Consider the following 14,850-nt stretch of genomic DNA (forward strand, 5'->3'; position numbering starts at 1 on the left):
TCTTTTGCAAATCTTTCAGTCTGTGGTTTCTCTTTTTCTTCTTTTCACAATATCTTTTGTGGAGCCGAAAGATTTAATTTTAATGAAGACCAGTTTAACAATTTTTTCTTTAATGGATTGCGCATTTGGTGTTGTACCTAAATAGTCATCACCAAACTGTGATGCCCTTTGTAATCTTAGAAAGAAATTGGAAAGCCGGGCGCGGTGGCTCATGCCTGTAATCCCAGCACTTTGGGAGGCCGAGGTGGGTGGATCACAAGGTCAGGCGATGGAGACCAGCCTGGCTAACACGGTGAAATCCCGTCTCTACTAAAAATACAAAAAAATTAGCCGGGCGTGGTGGTGGGCACCTGTAGTCCCAGCTATTCAGGAGGCTGAGGTAGGAGAATGGCAGGAACCTGGGAGGCGGAGCTTGCAGTGAGCTGAGATCATGCCACTGCACTCCAGCCTGGGTGACAGAGCGAGACATCGCCTCCAAAAAAAAAAAAAAAAAAAAGAAATTGGAAATTTTCATATTTTGTGATTGCAGTTCCATAACTGGTAGTGTTTAAAAAGTGAGTCCTAGAATGGACTGTAAGAAAAGTTAACATTTTTTAAAAAGGTAAAGGCTTTTGAAAGTAACATGTGGTTTACATAGTTCTTTAATTTTTTTTTCATTTGTTTCAGAGCTCCCTCTGTGAAAGAAATTTCTTTCTATTTAATAAAACTAATGCTTGTAATAGCTGTTAAATTTTTTATAAGCTTGGCAATTCTAGCTTAAGAAGACTCAACTGCCAACATATCCTTGTCCACTCCAGTGCTTTCAATTCAGCCACCCCAGAATAAGCAGTGTAGGTGACTTGAGCATCCTTACTGTGCTCCTTTATATAAGAACAAGCAATTGTGAACACCTATTTTTCTTAGCCATGTTTGGTCTTATTATAATGAGTAGTCACACTGCACATTTTTTTTATGTCTGGCCAATGACAGCTTAAGTGTCACCTCTCTTTTCCTAGAGCACCCCGCACCTGGACAAGCAGATGAGAAAGCCTGATGGTGGGTTCCTTATAGAGCAAGCAGGAGATTCCAAACACACAGGGCCCTGCCCCATTGCTCTGACCTCACCTGATAACCACAATGAACACCCAGGTTGAACTTTTCCCCTTGCTGCCTCCAGTCATTTCACACCTGCTGGAGAGGCCTGCTCTGCTCTCCCTGAGCCCTCAATCATGTGAGTATGAGCCTTTTTATACTCTCTTGACATATGTGCCACCCACCATCAGTGTCAACATCAGAACCACACATCTGCAAGTGCCTGTTTTGTTTTATAAGAAACTATCTTCCAAAGTAGGTGTACGATTTTCCATTTCCATCACCATGGAATGAGAATTAGTTGTTCACCATCTTCATTATCATTTGGTGTTTTCCGTGTTGTGAAATGTAGCAATCCAATAAGCGTGTACTGACATCTCTTTCAGTTATATTTTAATTACCTAATGCCATATCATGTTGAGCATCTTTTTATTTTCCATCTCTAAATCTTTGGTGATGTGTATGTGCCTATCTTTCGCCCATTTCTAGTTTTGTCATTTATATTATTATCGTTAAGTTTTAATTATTCTTTTTTATTTTTGGATGCAAGTTGTTTATCAGATAAGTGTTTTGCAAAGAATTTCTCCCAGTTTGCGGCTTGTCTTTTCATTCACTTATCAACATTTTTTCAAGAAGAAGAGTTTTTTTTTATTTTAATGAAGTCAAACTTACAATTATTTAAAAATTTATCATAAAACCCCAGGCCATCTAGATTTTTTCCTATGTTATCTTATAAAAGTTATAGAGTTTTGCATCTTATGATTATGCCAATGTTCTGTTTTGAGTCAATTTTTATGAAAAGTCTTAAGTGTATGTCTAGATTGTTTTTCATGTGGTTATATACTATTTTCATATAGTTATCATACTATTTGTTGCTATCTTTTAATCATTGGATTCCCTATGGTTTTTTTCTGTTTTTGGTTTTTTTTTCTGTTTTTGTTTTTTACCAAAGATCAGTTTACAATTTGTGTGACTGTAGGAAAGCAGTTGACTTTTTTATATTAACCTTTTACTTCAGCTTTGTTATACTCTTAATAGTTCCAGGAGTTTTCTTTGTTGTTGTGGATGCTTTTAGATTTTCTTTTTTCTTTTTTCTTTTTTTATATATTTTTTGAGATGGAGTCTCACACTGTTGCCCAGGCTGGAATGCAGTGACACAATGTCAGCTCACTGCAACCTCTGCCTCCCAGGTTCAAGCGATTCTCCTGCCTCAGCCTCCCAAGTAGCTGGGATTACAGGTGTCCACCACCACATCCAACTAATTTTTTGTATTTTTACTAGAGATGGGGTTTCACCATGTTGGCCAGGCTGGTCTCAAACCCCTGGCCTCATGATTTGCCTGCCTCAGCCTCCCAAAGTGCTGGGATTACATGCATGAACCACCGTGCCTGGCCTGTTTTTAGATTTTCTACGTAGACAATGATATGTGCAACAAAGACTTTCCCAATCTGTATAGCATTTGTTTCCTTTCCTTGTCTTACTGCATTAGCTAGGACTTCTAGAGCAATGTTAACTTCCTCACCTTGTTTGGTGAGAGGCAACTTCCTTGCCTTCTTTGTCATGTTCCCAGGAAAGCATCTAGCTTCTCACCAACAGTGTGATTCTAGGATACAATAAATTCCTCTTCAAATGTTTAGCCTGTTAACTTCCTTGTTCTTTGTTCTCAAACTCAAATTTCTTGTTCTCTATTCTTCCTTGCCCCTAGTTACTGTGAACAACCTTCCCATCAGCTCTAATCAATAACTCACATCTGTTCCCTTGGTTACCCACTCCTCCCTTCCTCCCTTCAAAACCTCACGTCCCACCACTGTAACTCACAGCCACCTTCCCTTCCTTATTTGGGAAAGTATTCACAAATAGCCAATCGGGTCAACTTAGAATGTCCGGTCTGAGCCCAGCCCCATGGGGGAGTGACACAGAGGTGGGGGTTACATTAGGAATAAAAGCCCTTTTCCTCCTTTGTTCATTGTGCTCTTGTGATCGTGATTGACACAAGCAGCACCCTTCTGCTGCAGAAGTAAATTTGCCTTCCCGAGAAAACTTTTGCCTGATTGCTAGTTTCACTTTGTGGCACTGAGCATTTATTTCCAACATCATGGTAACTGCAGGTTTCTTGTAGGTGTTGTTTCTCAAAGAGAGAAGTTTCTATTTTTAGTTTGCTGTCATAATGGATGTTGGATTTCGTCAAATGCTTTTTAATTTTCATTTCCCCCCCTTTTATTTGACATATTAATAATTTTTGTCTTCTCTTTTTTTCTCAGTTACCTTGAGTAGACATTTGTCCATTTTATTGTTCATTTGACAAGACCAACTTTTGCTTTTGTTGATTTTTTTCTATTGGTTTTCCATAATTTCATTTATTGCTTCTCTTGTTATTTATTGCCTGTGCTTTCTTTGGGTTCAGTTGCCTCTTCAGTTTTTAGTTTTCTAAGGTTTAGACACAGAATATATATATTTTTGTATCATATGTACTCAGTAGTATAAATTTTCTTCTAGTCTTTTGCTGCATTCCACAGATTTTGATGTTGTATTTTTATTTAATTAGAAATAATTTTAACATATCTTGAAACAACTTGGATCCTTACATTTTATAGAGGCATATTGTTTAACCTCCCAAGCATTTATGGGTTTTCAAGCTATCTTTCCATTAATGATTTCTGAATTGGTGCCATGTTAGTCTGACAGCATGTTTTGTATTAGTTCTATTCTTTCAAATTTGTTAAGATGTGTTTAAATTCCAGAATATGGGCCATCTTGGTGAATGTTCCATGTGAACCTGAGAAAAATGTTTATTCTGCAGTTGCTGACTGAATTTTCTATTTTTGAATTAAGTCCAGTTGTTTGATGGTGCTGTTCAATTCATTATGTACTTCCTGCTTTTCCGCCTGCTGGCTCTCCTTATACCAATAGAGAGAGGTAGTGAAATCTCCAACTGTATTAGTGGATCAATGTCTTTCTCCTATTTAAATTTGTTTTATTTAACCTTCATTCTTTTTTTTGTCTAATGCTTAGCTTTATCATTTTTCTTCTTTGTGTTGATGAAGAGTCAAACTCTGTAAAATATTTGAAGAGATTTATTTGGAGCCAAACATGAGGAACCATGGCCCATGACACGGCCCTGAGGAGGTCCTGAGAACATGTGCCCAAGGTGGTCAGGTGCAGCCTGGACATTTTAGGGAGACACGAGATATCAATCAAATACATTGGAGAAATACATTGAGGAGCTCACTGGCTGGGCCATGGCCACAGACAAAGGTGCTCTGGGGCCCCACCTGGGTCAGCAGTTCTCCCGCTGGCTTCCTCTCCCAGCACCACTAGGAGGCCTGCAGGCTCCAGAGAAGCAGGGAGAAAGGAAGAGATGAGAAGAGATGAGACTTCCTTGCTCACTCTGCTGCCCCGCCACCCCCAAGGCCAAGCCACTGACAGCCCAGTGCGTGTCTGAGCGGCGGGGTCTCCCACGGACCTGCCCACCGCCGTGGGTGGCCTCCTCCCCCTTGGCCATGGTTAGGGGAGGGGGATGGACGGGCAGGGCCTTGCCAGGGGACTTCACCCCTAGGACAGTCCCACCGCGCTTGGGGTCACCCAGGGGCGATTCACACTGTGACTTTGATTCGGATCTCGGTTGTGGGGTCCCCTATTATCCTTCCCTCCAGCCTCCTTCCCTCCTTCAAGGGTTAATACAGCACCCTCACCCCGCCCCACCCAGTGAAGCGCCCACTCTGCCAGTCTGGGGCTCCAGGGGAGTGGTGAGTGGGGATCCTGCTGCTTCCCCCAGCACTGCAGTCCGGAGCCTTAGCCGGGTGAGGAGGCCAGGCTGTGAAGGACAGCACAGCTGGGTCCCAGCCCAGCTCCCCAGCCTCCTCCGGGTTGTTGTCTCTCAGGAAAGCAATCGGAAGCCAACTTTTGCTTTTGTTCTGCCACCTACTCTCCAGAACTGGAGAAGTCCAGGTGGGTGGATGCCCTGGGAGAGGGCTGTGGCAGGAGTTCCAGGTGAGGCCCCGAAGTGACAACTAGAGGTGGTGGCTGTTTTCCTCCCCCAGTGGAGAATGGATTCCAATTGCTTTACCCGGGGAGCCAGCAGTGGGTTGGCAGTGTCCCGAATGAGCGCAGTGCTCCCGGCCTACTCTCGCACACCTCCCCAGCACACTCCAAAGTGCTACCTGGAGATGTGCATTCATGGATCTGTGCCTCGGGGCTAATTAATGTCACCTCTACCTGGGTTCTCTAAAGAGAAAGTGTCCACGACTATTCCATTCAATAGCCATTTCCTGGGAGCTTATTGTATGCAAGGCACTTATCTTACAATCACTTTAATGTAGAAAATACTTATTGAGCACCTACTATATGCAAAGCAGATATACTACAAACTTTTATGTTGAATAGATATGTATTGAACACCTATTGTGTACAAAGATAATGTGCCATGACTTTCTCAATTTAACAGTTATTTATAGAGTACCTACTGTGTTCAAGGTAGCTATGCTATGGCCTTATTTTAGCATTTACTGAGCACCTACTAAGTACAAATGGCTTTTTTGCTGAAGGGTTGCCCAGGGTACTTTTGGGGTACATATGGAAACAAGGGAGAGTAAATGATCTTCTGACTCTTGAGTCTTCAACTCCTTTAGTGACCTGAATTTTAAGCTTTCTAGGTCACTTGCATGGTGTAGGAAGGGCTGGTCTTCTACACTTGAGGGTACATTTCTATTCTTAAGGGTTTGTCAGACAGGAGCAAGGCTGATGATGAAAAGGCCTGCTCTGGAACCTCTTTCCAATTCAGTTTCCTTACATTAGAAAAGTCTGTTTCTTTGTACAAAGCACCATGGAATTATCACAGAGAATCAAAGGGCAATAAGACAAAGCCTTAATGCCCAAAGGGACAGAGAATCTGTGCTAGAGACAGAAAGACAAAAAGACAATCACCTAAACAAGGAAGGAACCAATAGGGAAAGGGAGAGGGAAGCATGAAGATAGGGCCAGCCTGACCTTCCAGCCCCTCACTCCAATCAGGTACCGGTGGCATTGGAGTGAGTCTTTAAATCCCATCATTGCCCATGACTGGGGACCGAGGGGTGGAATCAAATGGTTTTCCTGCTAAGAGATTTGATGAATCTCTTATTCCGATAATCTTAGGATCTTGAGATACACTGGAATATGCAGACTAGCAAGAAAATCATATTCATCAGCAAATATTTGAGTACTTACAATGTTATATAGACTTTTATCAGGTAAATGTAGCCTACTGTTACAGGAATCAGGAGACTAGAGAGACTAATGGGTGGAATAGGAGGACTTCATTAGGTGGCCATCGATTCAGCAGATTAACATCCAAAGGCTGAGCCCCAAACAAAGACAGGGCTTGACTTTTATACACATTTCTGAAAGGGGGCTGGCTAGTTTGAAAGGCATGGCGGGAATTTGATGGCACAAAACTCGTGCAGCAGGCAAGCAGGCTTACAGAAGCAGAACAAAGGCAGTTAACTAAATTATGATCGGTCTCACAACCCAAGCAGAGCTTGTGACCTTGCAGTTGCACTGTAGGGAAAACAGGAACTTACAAAACTTGTAAAACCAGGTGTTTGTAGAAATAGTTATGAGAAAAGAATTCTGTTTTCTTATCCTCACTCTGGGGTGAGGGGTGTTGGGAGAGTCTCTGGAGCTCATTCCTTTGGGCTCTGGCTTTTCAGATAGTATTATCAAGGCTCTGCCAGGGCCCTGCCTATTGCTGGCCTTGGAGTGAGTCAGCCAAATACAGGAAAAGTTGTTTTTCTCTTGTTAACTTCTGCTTCACTGACATAGTCTTTGTCCTAAGGAACTCTGGTCATGAGATAAACATGTAAAATGACAACTTGGGCAGCATATATGAAAAACTGGGAGCAAATTCCTCCTAGAATTTAATATCAGAAAAAAAATAATATTCTGACTTCAAGGAACTATGGCTTTTCTTTTATCAGACATTGCAAACTCTCTACATGGCTTGTATGTTTATCTTTTTGCCTCGGCCTCCAGAAATTGCTGGTAACTGCTTTATCCCAGCCTCTTGGTACAATGATTTTTTTCTTCTTAAATTATTTCTGAGACCTTCCTTTTAAATTCTTTATTTAAAACTCTATTATTTTTGTTGTGAATTTGAAAGCCTCCCTCAAATCTTTTTTGGAAGTAAGCACCCTGTGAAAGGAAAGTATCTTGGGCCGCCAAAATCACTAAGGAAAAACTCAAGCTGGAAACTGCTTAGGGCAAACCTGCCTCCCATTCTATTCAAAGTCATCCCTCTGCTCACTAAGATAGATGCATATCTGATTGCCTCCTTTGGAAAGGCTAATCAGAAACTCAAAAGAATGCAACCCTTTGTGTCTCACTTATCTGTGACCTGGAAGCCCCTCCCCACTTCCAGTCTTCCTGCTTTGCTTCAAGTTGTCCCGCCTTCCCATACTGAACCAATGGACTTCTTACATATATTGATTGATGTCTCATGTCTTCCTAAAATGTGTAAAACCAAGCTGTCCCCCGACCACTTTGGGTACATGTCATCAGGACTTCCTGAGGCTGTGTCATAGACCCATGTCCTCAATCTTGGCAAAATAAGCTTTCTAAATTAACTGAGATCTGTCTCAGATTTTCTGGGTTCATACCATTATGAAAGATACACAGAAAATATGATAAGTACTACATGAATGTGCTTATAAGAAAAGAGGGAAAAACATTGGAGGCCAACATTTAGAATTTACAGAGAAAACAAACTGGCTTTGCAAGACAAAACAGGATTCAGATGGGCAAAGAAACTAACAAAGACTTTCCTCCCAAATTGAGGGAAATAGTGTTAGCAAAGGTGTCAAGGAGAACAAACCATCTTTAGAACACTTTAGGGGTTTGATAGATCTTCTTCTGGAGTAGTTTCCATTCACTCAACACACAAGCACTGCCTGAACATTTTACTGTGTGTCAAGGACTATGCTAGGTGTCAGGTGGGGGATGTCACCCAGAACTGATTGAGGTTCAGCATGATCCCACAGCTAGGAAGTGCCCTTTTCCCCTGCCCTGGCCGCGGGGTGGCACTGAATGTGTCTCAGCCATTCTTTCAGGCATTCCTGGTGTTTTTTCACCTGAGCTGAACTTGACTATAATCTTCATGGCCAAGAATGTGGCTTATTTTTTTTCTCTGCATCCTTCTTCCCTCCTTGCAGGCTCAGGGAGAAGGACTTGGTAGAATAGGTGACACTTACTTCAGTGACCTCTATTGCCCATTTCTTCACTCCTTCCTGGCCTCATCAGAGCCTGCTGTCCTCTCTTCCTCTCCATTGTTTTCAGCTGTTCAGAGCCTTTCACTGTATGAAAACTGGTCTCAGGGGAAAACCAGTCTGTGATGAGTCACTTTCTCTTGAATATGAATGTAGGTCCCTGTGTTCTCTCTTCTGGAGGTCTTTGCACTTTAAGCCTCATTATGGAATGAAAGGCTGTGCTCACTGTGAGAGGATATCAGGCACAGACAAGTGGGGAGGCAAAGTACCTTTCCTGCTGCTCCTGAAACCAGCACCTTCTCACTTAGCCAGTCCTGGTGAGGGTCCTTAGAGTCCCATGATTCATGAAAGTCTAGAGGCTTCATTGCTTTTTATCATGATGTGGTGGTTTAAATCAGACAGTGGCTCTCTGTAAGCCACCTGTCAGCTTGGCCATCATACACTTTACTCCAAAGTTTAAAGCTTTATCATTTGCAGAGAGAATCCTAGCTTCTTTATCTATATGTGTCCATTATTTTAAGGAGCGATTCTCAACCTGGGCACTACGAATGTTTTGGGCCGGATAATTTTTTGTTATGGGCTGCCATCCAGTACATTGTAGGATGCTTCACAGCATCCCTGGCCTCCACCCCCGAGATGCCAGGAGTGCCACACACTGCCTCACTCCTCAAGCTGTGACAACCCAAAATGTCTCTAGCCATTGCCAAGTATCCCCTGGGAAACAAAATCACCTCTAGTTGAGAGCCACTATTCTGAGGGCTATTGGTTATTATGTATCATGCCATATAAGAGAGACCTTATCTAATGTAACTCTATTCTTTTCAATGAAGAGGAACTAATAAATGTGTAATTAACATCATGGAACGTTTCATATAAATAATTTTATAAATCAGAATAAACATCCTTTTTTCAGACCTCATATTCTAATTTGGTTATTATATTAAGTTCATCTTTTGAAGCAAAAAACTGAAACTCTTCTAGTGTGGCTGATTTATTATACCAGAACTGTGGGTAGCAGAACCACCATTACCCACAAGATCATCCCAACCTTCTGCTTGGGCAATGCCTGGTGGCCATCAGTAGGGGAGGAAAATGGCAGGGGAGGGTTCAGTTCTGGTGGACTTGGTGCTTATGTGATTTGACAGGTCCTCTTTAAGGAAAAGACAAAATGATGAGGTGAGCACATTGCTGGGACCCCTCCCAGGCCTTAGAAGGGTCCTGTGAGGACAAGTGATGAGCTGTGAATTTAAGTTTCATTAGCTTCTTGGGAAAGCCATCTTTGGGAAAGGTTTTGAGGAATGACTGGACAGCTATGTCCGCAAGAATAGGAAACTAGGAACTTTGTTCTATCTATGACTGCTAGGAGCGAAGAGAAACTTCTCAAAGTGTCGACTTAAATTGAGAGCATGGATCAAAATGGAATTGTTAAATCCAGGTGGCCTGTACTTCTGTTAACAACTGCCCTCAAAAGTAAAAATGTCCATATATTCAGCAACCCCAGGTCCACATCAGCAGCATCTTTATGGGTGAAACGAGGAGCAGGGTGAGTTCCAGCTTAGCAGGAAGCTCAGTAGGTAGTAGTAACTTATTGCACTCTGTAAATGAGATTGGTCAGTGCCCAAGTTATTGCTTCAGAAAGTGAACGAAACTCGTTTTCAGGTCACTCTAATGGTATTTGAAGAGTTTATAATAGGAGTACATTGATTCAACCTTCTTTTTTGGAATACGTGAGCCTGAGATGAGACAACCTTGCATTAAAACAGGCCAGGAAGGAAATATTTACCCTCTCATTTTGGTGGGCAAGTAATTTAAGTACAGTCATGTGCTACATAATGACATTTCAGTCAATGGAGGCTGCACATAGGACTACAGAACTGTAAGATTATAATATTTTTATTGTACCTTTTCTGTGTTTGGATATGTTTAGGTGCACAAATACCTTGTGTTACCTGCTTACCATATTTGGTGCAGTAGCACGCTGTACAGAGTTGTAGCCTAGGAGCAATAGGCCAGGCCAGATAGCCTAGGTGGGTAGCCTATTCCATCTAGGTTTGTATAAGTACTATAAGATGTTCCCATATAAGGAAATCTACTAATGATGCATTTCTCAGATGAATTCCCATCATTAAGTGATGTATGACTGCATGAACTTAAAAACATAAAATAATAAAGCTTTAGAAATGAAAAAATACATTGGTTCAGTTGAAGTTGTCCCAAGTGGGACAACTGGAAGTGGGGCTTCCAGGTCATAGGTAGATTTAAAATTTTTCTGGTTGACAATTGGTTGAGTTTGAAGACCTGGGATCAATAGAAAGGAAATGTCTGCGTTAAGATAAAGTATTGTGGAGACCAAAGTGCTTATTTGCAGAAGAAGCCTTCAGGTAGTCCAATTTAACTCATATAAATGTTTCTCTATAATTAGGTGTTGATTTTCTCCTCCTATAACTCTTTTCAAGGCTTTTTCTTTGTCTAATTTTTTTCTGGTTTGAATGTAGTATGCTCAGGTGTGAATTTTCGGGTATTTGTGTTGCTTGGCAAGTTCTGAGATTCCTGAATATGTGTTTCGGTGTCTCACTAATTTGGGGAAAATTATCAGTCCTTATTGCTTCAATTCTTTTTCTGTTTCTTTCTGTTTTTTCTTTAGCTGTTACCATTATGTGCATGCTATACTTTTTAAGCCCTTTCTTTTGTACCCTTGTATTACCATTTTGTGCTTTTGTGGAAAAGCAATTTTTGTACCCTGTGTTTAGGTAGTGTGAAATACTTTCTCCATCAGGACAGGCTGAAGAACAACCTTTTGGAAGAGGTTTGGGGTCTAGGAGTCACTCTTCTCACACATGAAATGGGGGTAAGAACAGTTAATTCCTGGAAGATTATGTATATGTGGGCCTATGATGAGGTTTGTGTAAACCTTGTTTTTGGGTGTGTGGCTGTGTCTGTGTAAGTCCTGGTATTCAGTGAACAAAACTGTGCTCCTATCTCTGTCTTCTCCAACATTCTAGAAGACAAGAAGAAAACAAGTAAAAATGTAGTATGTATAATATTATGGTAGTTATTTCTAAGAGTGCAGAAACACCTGCAGAAGGGTGCAGAAGGCCTAGGGTCCATGTGCTCTGGGAGTATTATCTACTGTATCTCTGACCTGCTACGTCTGTAGGTTTGTGGACTTATGTATCTGTGTCTGGGTTTTCCCACCTATATGTATAGTGATAAAGTGTTTGTGATTTTTATGTTGGTCTGTGGGGTTGTGTGTGTGCATTTTTTTTCTTTTTTGAAACGGAGTCTCGCTTTATCACCCAGGCTGGAGTGCAGTGGCTCGATCTCAGCTCACTGCAACGTCTGCCTCTCAAGTTCAAATGATTGTCCTGCCTCAGCCTTCTGAGTAGCTGGGTTTATATGTGTGTGCCACCACATCTGGCTAATTTTTGTATTTTTAATAGAGACTAGGTTTCATTGTGTTGGCCAGGCTGGTCTCGAACTCCTGACCTGAAGTGATCTGCCCTCCTCGGCCTCCCAAAGTGCTGGGATTACAGGCGTATGCCACCGCACCTGGCCATGTATGCATTTTAAAATCTGGAATGCTTTTATTTAATTTTCTTGTTTAATTTCCCTGAGAGTACCTCCCTTAACATATTTAATAAAACTAGTGAGAGCAGACAACCTTGTTTTGTTTTGGTCATAGATATTGAAAGTCCAGTTTTTCACTATCAAAATGATGTGAAATTTTCATATGTGGCTTATAGCAGGTTGAGGAAGTTATGTTCTATTCATAGTTTACTATGCATTTTTATTACAAATGGGTGTAGAATGTTATCAATTTTGTTTCAATTTTTTCTATCATTTTGCTAATGTGTATGACATTGATTTTCATATGTGGAACCACCCTTACATTCCAAGAAAAATCTCACCTGGCTATGTTGTATAATGCTTTTAATATGTTGCTTAATAGGGTTTGCTGATGTTTATTGGAGGATTTTACATTCACATTCATAAGGGATATCAATGCTATTTTCCTTTCTCTCTGAACCATTTTACATCTTCTTGAGAGGCCTGTCCTAGTCTCCCTGAAACCTCAACTAAATGTTAAATAAGCATTTTCATACTCTCAGTGTGTATGTGCCACATAGCCATCAGTGTCAACATCAGAACCACACTTTTTCAGGTGACCATAACAATTGGCATCATCACCATGCCAGGGGCTGTGATCTCTTGCTCTGGGTTGCTAACCTGCTCTGTTACTTGATGGCCAGCATGCACTTTGAGCTGCTGCTTGTTGCTCTGTGTTGCGTTGTTGAAGCCTAGCAGATCTCAGTTCTAGATTCAGCTGGGAAAAGTCAGCAGTTTGCATAATTCCTTGTCATTTATAAGCAAGAGTGTGAGATTGGGGTGCTCCATAAAGTGGCTCTGGTTCAAGAGTTTTGGCTGGGGCCTATCTGTGTATTTCAGAATGAAGCTGTCACCGATGCTGGGCATTGGCCTTAATCTACAGGTCTAGGACTGGGGGCTTGTTGTGATATTTTATTCTGTGCAACTTTTGAGCCCATCAGATGGTCATTCTTGAAAGAGTGGTCACTTGGAAAAGAGAAGGAAAGAGAAGAGAGAGAGGGTGAGGAAGTTGCCATTAGATGGTGTCCTAAGGTCCATACTCAGTAGGACCATTAAGTGCCTCTGCTGCTCCTACTGCTGCACATGCCTCTAATACAACAAAGACTCTGATCCTCCAGGTGTCAGGGACCACCCCATGGAATGACTGTAGCACAGCAAAACTATTAGTTTAACCTAAATAAAGCCTGATGTCCTTAAACTACATAAAGCATCTATTGCCATGCAGGCAAGAGATATACTCTTGCCATGCCTAAGAGATAATACTCATTTGAAAATCTCTGTAGGAAGACATTACACAAACTACAGTAAATACAGTAAATGCTGTTAATACTCCTGAAAGTATTACCAGTGATAAGAAAACAAAACCATGAAGAAAGGGAATAGGCTTTGTTTTGTTTTTTGTTTTTGAAGCGGAGTTTCGCTCTTGTTGCCCAGGCTGGAATGCAATAGTGCAATCTCAGCTCACCGCAACCTCCGCCTCCTAGGTTCAAACGATTCTCCTTTCTCAGCTTCCCGAGTGGCTGGGCTTACAGGCGTATGCCACCACGCCCAGCTAATTTTTGTAATTTTAGTAGAGATGGGGTTTCATCATTTTGGTCAGGCTGGTCTTGAACTCCCGACCTCAGGTGATCCGCCTACCTTGTCACCTCCCAAAGTGCTAGGATTACTACAGTCATGACCCACCACGCTCGGTCGTTTTTTTTTGTTCGTTTTTTGTTTTGTTGTTGTTGTTGTTGTTGTTTTGAGACAAAGTCTTGCTCTGTTGCCTAGTACAATGGCGTGGTCTCAGCTCACTGCAACCTCCGCCTCCTGGGTTCAGGCGATTCTCCTGCCTCAGCCTCCCAAGTAGCTGGGACTACAGGCACATGCCACCACACTCAACTAATTTCTGTATTTTTAGTAGAGACAGGGTTTCACCATGTTGGCCAGGCTGGTCTCAAACTCCTGACCTCGTGATCTGCCTGCCTCACCCTCCCAAAGTGCTGGGATTACAGGCATGAGCCACCGCAGCTGGCCATGGGAATAAGCTTTTTGTTACTGCCTTTTTTTTTTACAAAAACAACAAAAAGTAGAAACGACAGTACATAACTTTAACCATGCTGACAGAGTTTGAGAAAATTAAAAACACTTTCTTAATTAAACACACTTAACTAGGGCCCAGGTATGGTGGCTCATGCTTGTAATCCCAGCTCTTTGGGATGCTGAGGTAGGGGTATTGCTTGAACCCAGGAGTCCAAGACCAACCTGGGAGACATACTGAGACTCCATCTCTACAAAAAGTAAATTTTCCAAAAACAACAAAAAATAGAAACAACAGAACATAACCGGAACCATTTGGAAATCAAATATATGCTGACAGAGTTTGAGACAATTCAAAACACTTTCTTAATTAAAAACACTTAACTAGGGCCCAGGTATGGTGGCTAATGCTTGTAACACCAGCTCTTTGGGATGCTGAGGTAGGGGTATTGCTTGAACCCAGGAGTCCGAGACCAACCTGGGAGACATACTGAGACTCCATCTCTACAAAAAGTAAAAAAATAAAAATAAATTAGCCAGGTGTGGTGGCATGTGCCTGTAGTCTCAGCTCTTTGGTGTAGGGGTGAAGTGGGAGGATCACGTGAGCTTGAGAGTTTGAGGCTACAGTAAGCTGTCATTACACTGCTGAGTACTCCAGCCTGGGTAACAGAGCAAGATCTTGACCCACCCCTCCCCGCCACCCCAAATAAAATAAAAATAAAAATAAGAGCACTTAACTAGGAATAGAAGAAGACTACATCAACATGACAAAAGCTATATATGAAAAGCCCACATCTAGCTTTTAATCAAAAATAAACTATTGAAAACTTTTTCTCAAAGATCAGGAATAAGGGGATGAAGCCCAGTCTCATCCCTTCTATTCAACATACTACCAGAAGTCCTAGCCAGACCAATT

The 14,850-nt window shown here is 41.7% G+C and overlaps 1 long non-coding RNA gene across 2 annotated transcripts in view; it reads left to right on the forward strand.

The window, feature by feature from the left end:
- Window positions 1-871: 871 nt before the first annotated feature.
- Window positions 872-14,850, forward strand: part of LOC119620322 (uncharacterized) — a 36,644-nt gene continuing 22,665 nt past the window's right edge. For both annotated transcript variants that reach the window (XR_005236880.2, XR_012088764.1), the window contains exon 1: window positions 872-1,210. This is a non-coding gene — a long non-coding RNA (uncharacterized lncRNA). The remainder of the gene's footprint in view (window positions 1,211-14,850) is intronic.

This window comes from Chlorocebus sabaeus, chromosome 16, assembly GCF_047675955.1.
Source record: "Chlorocebus sabaeus isolate Y175 chromosome 16, mChlSab1.0.hap1, whole genome shotgun sequence".
NCBI classification, from domain to species: domain Eukaryota; kingdom Metazoa; phylum Chordata; class Mammalia; order Primates; family Cercopithecidae; genus Chlorocebus; species Chlorocebus sabaeus.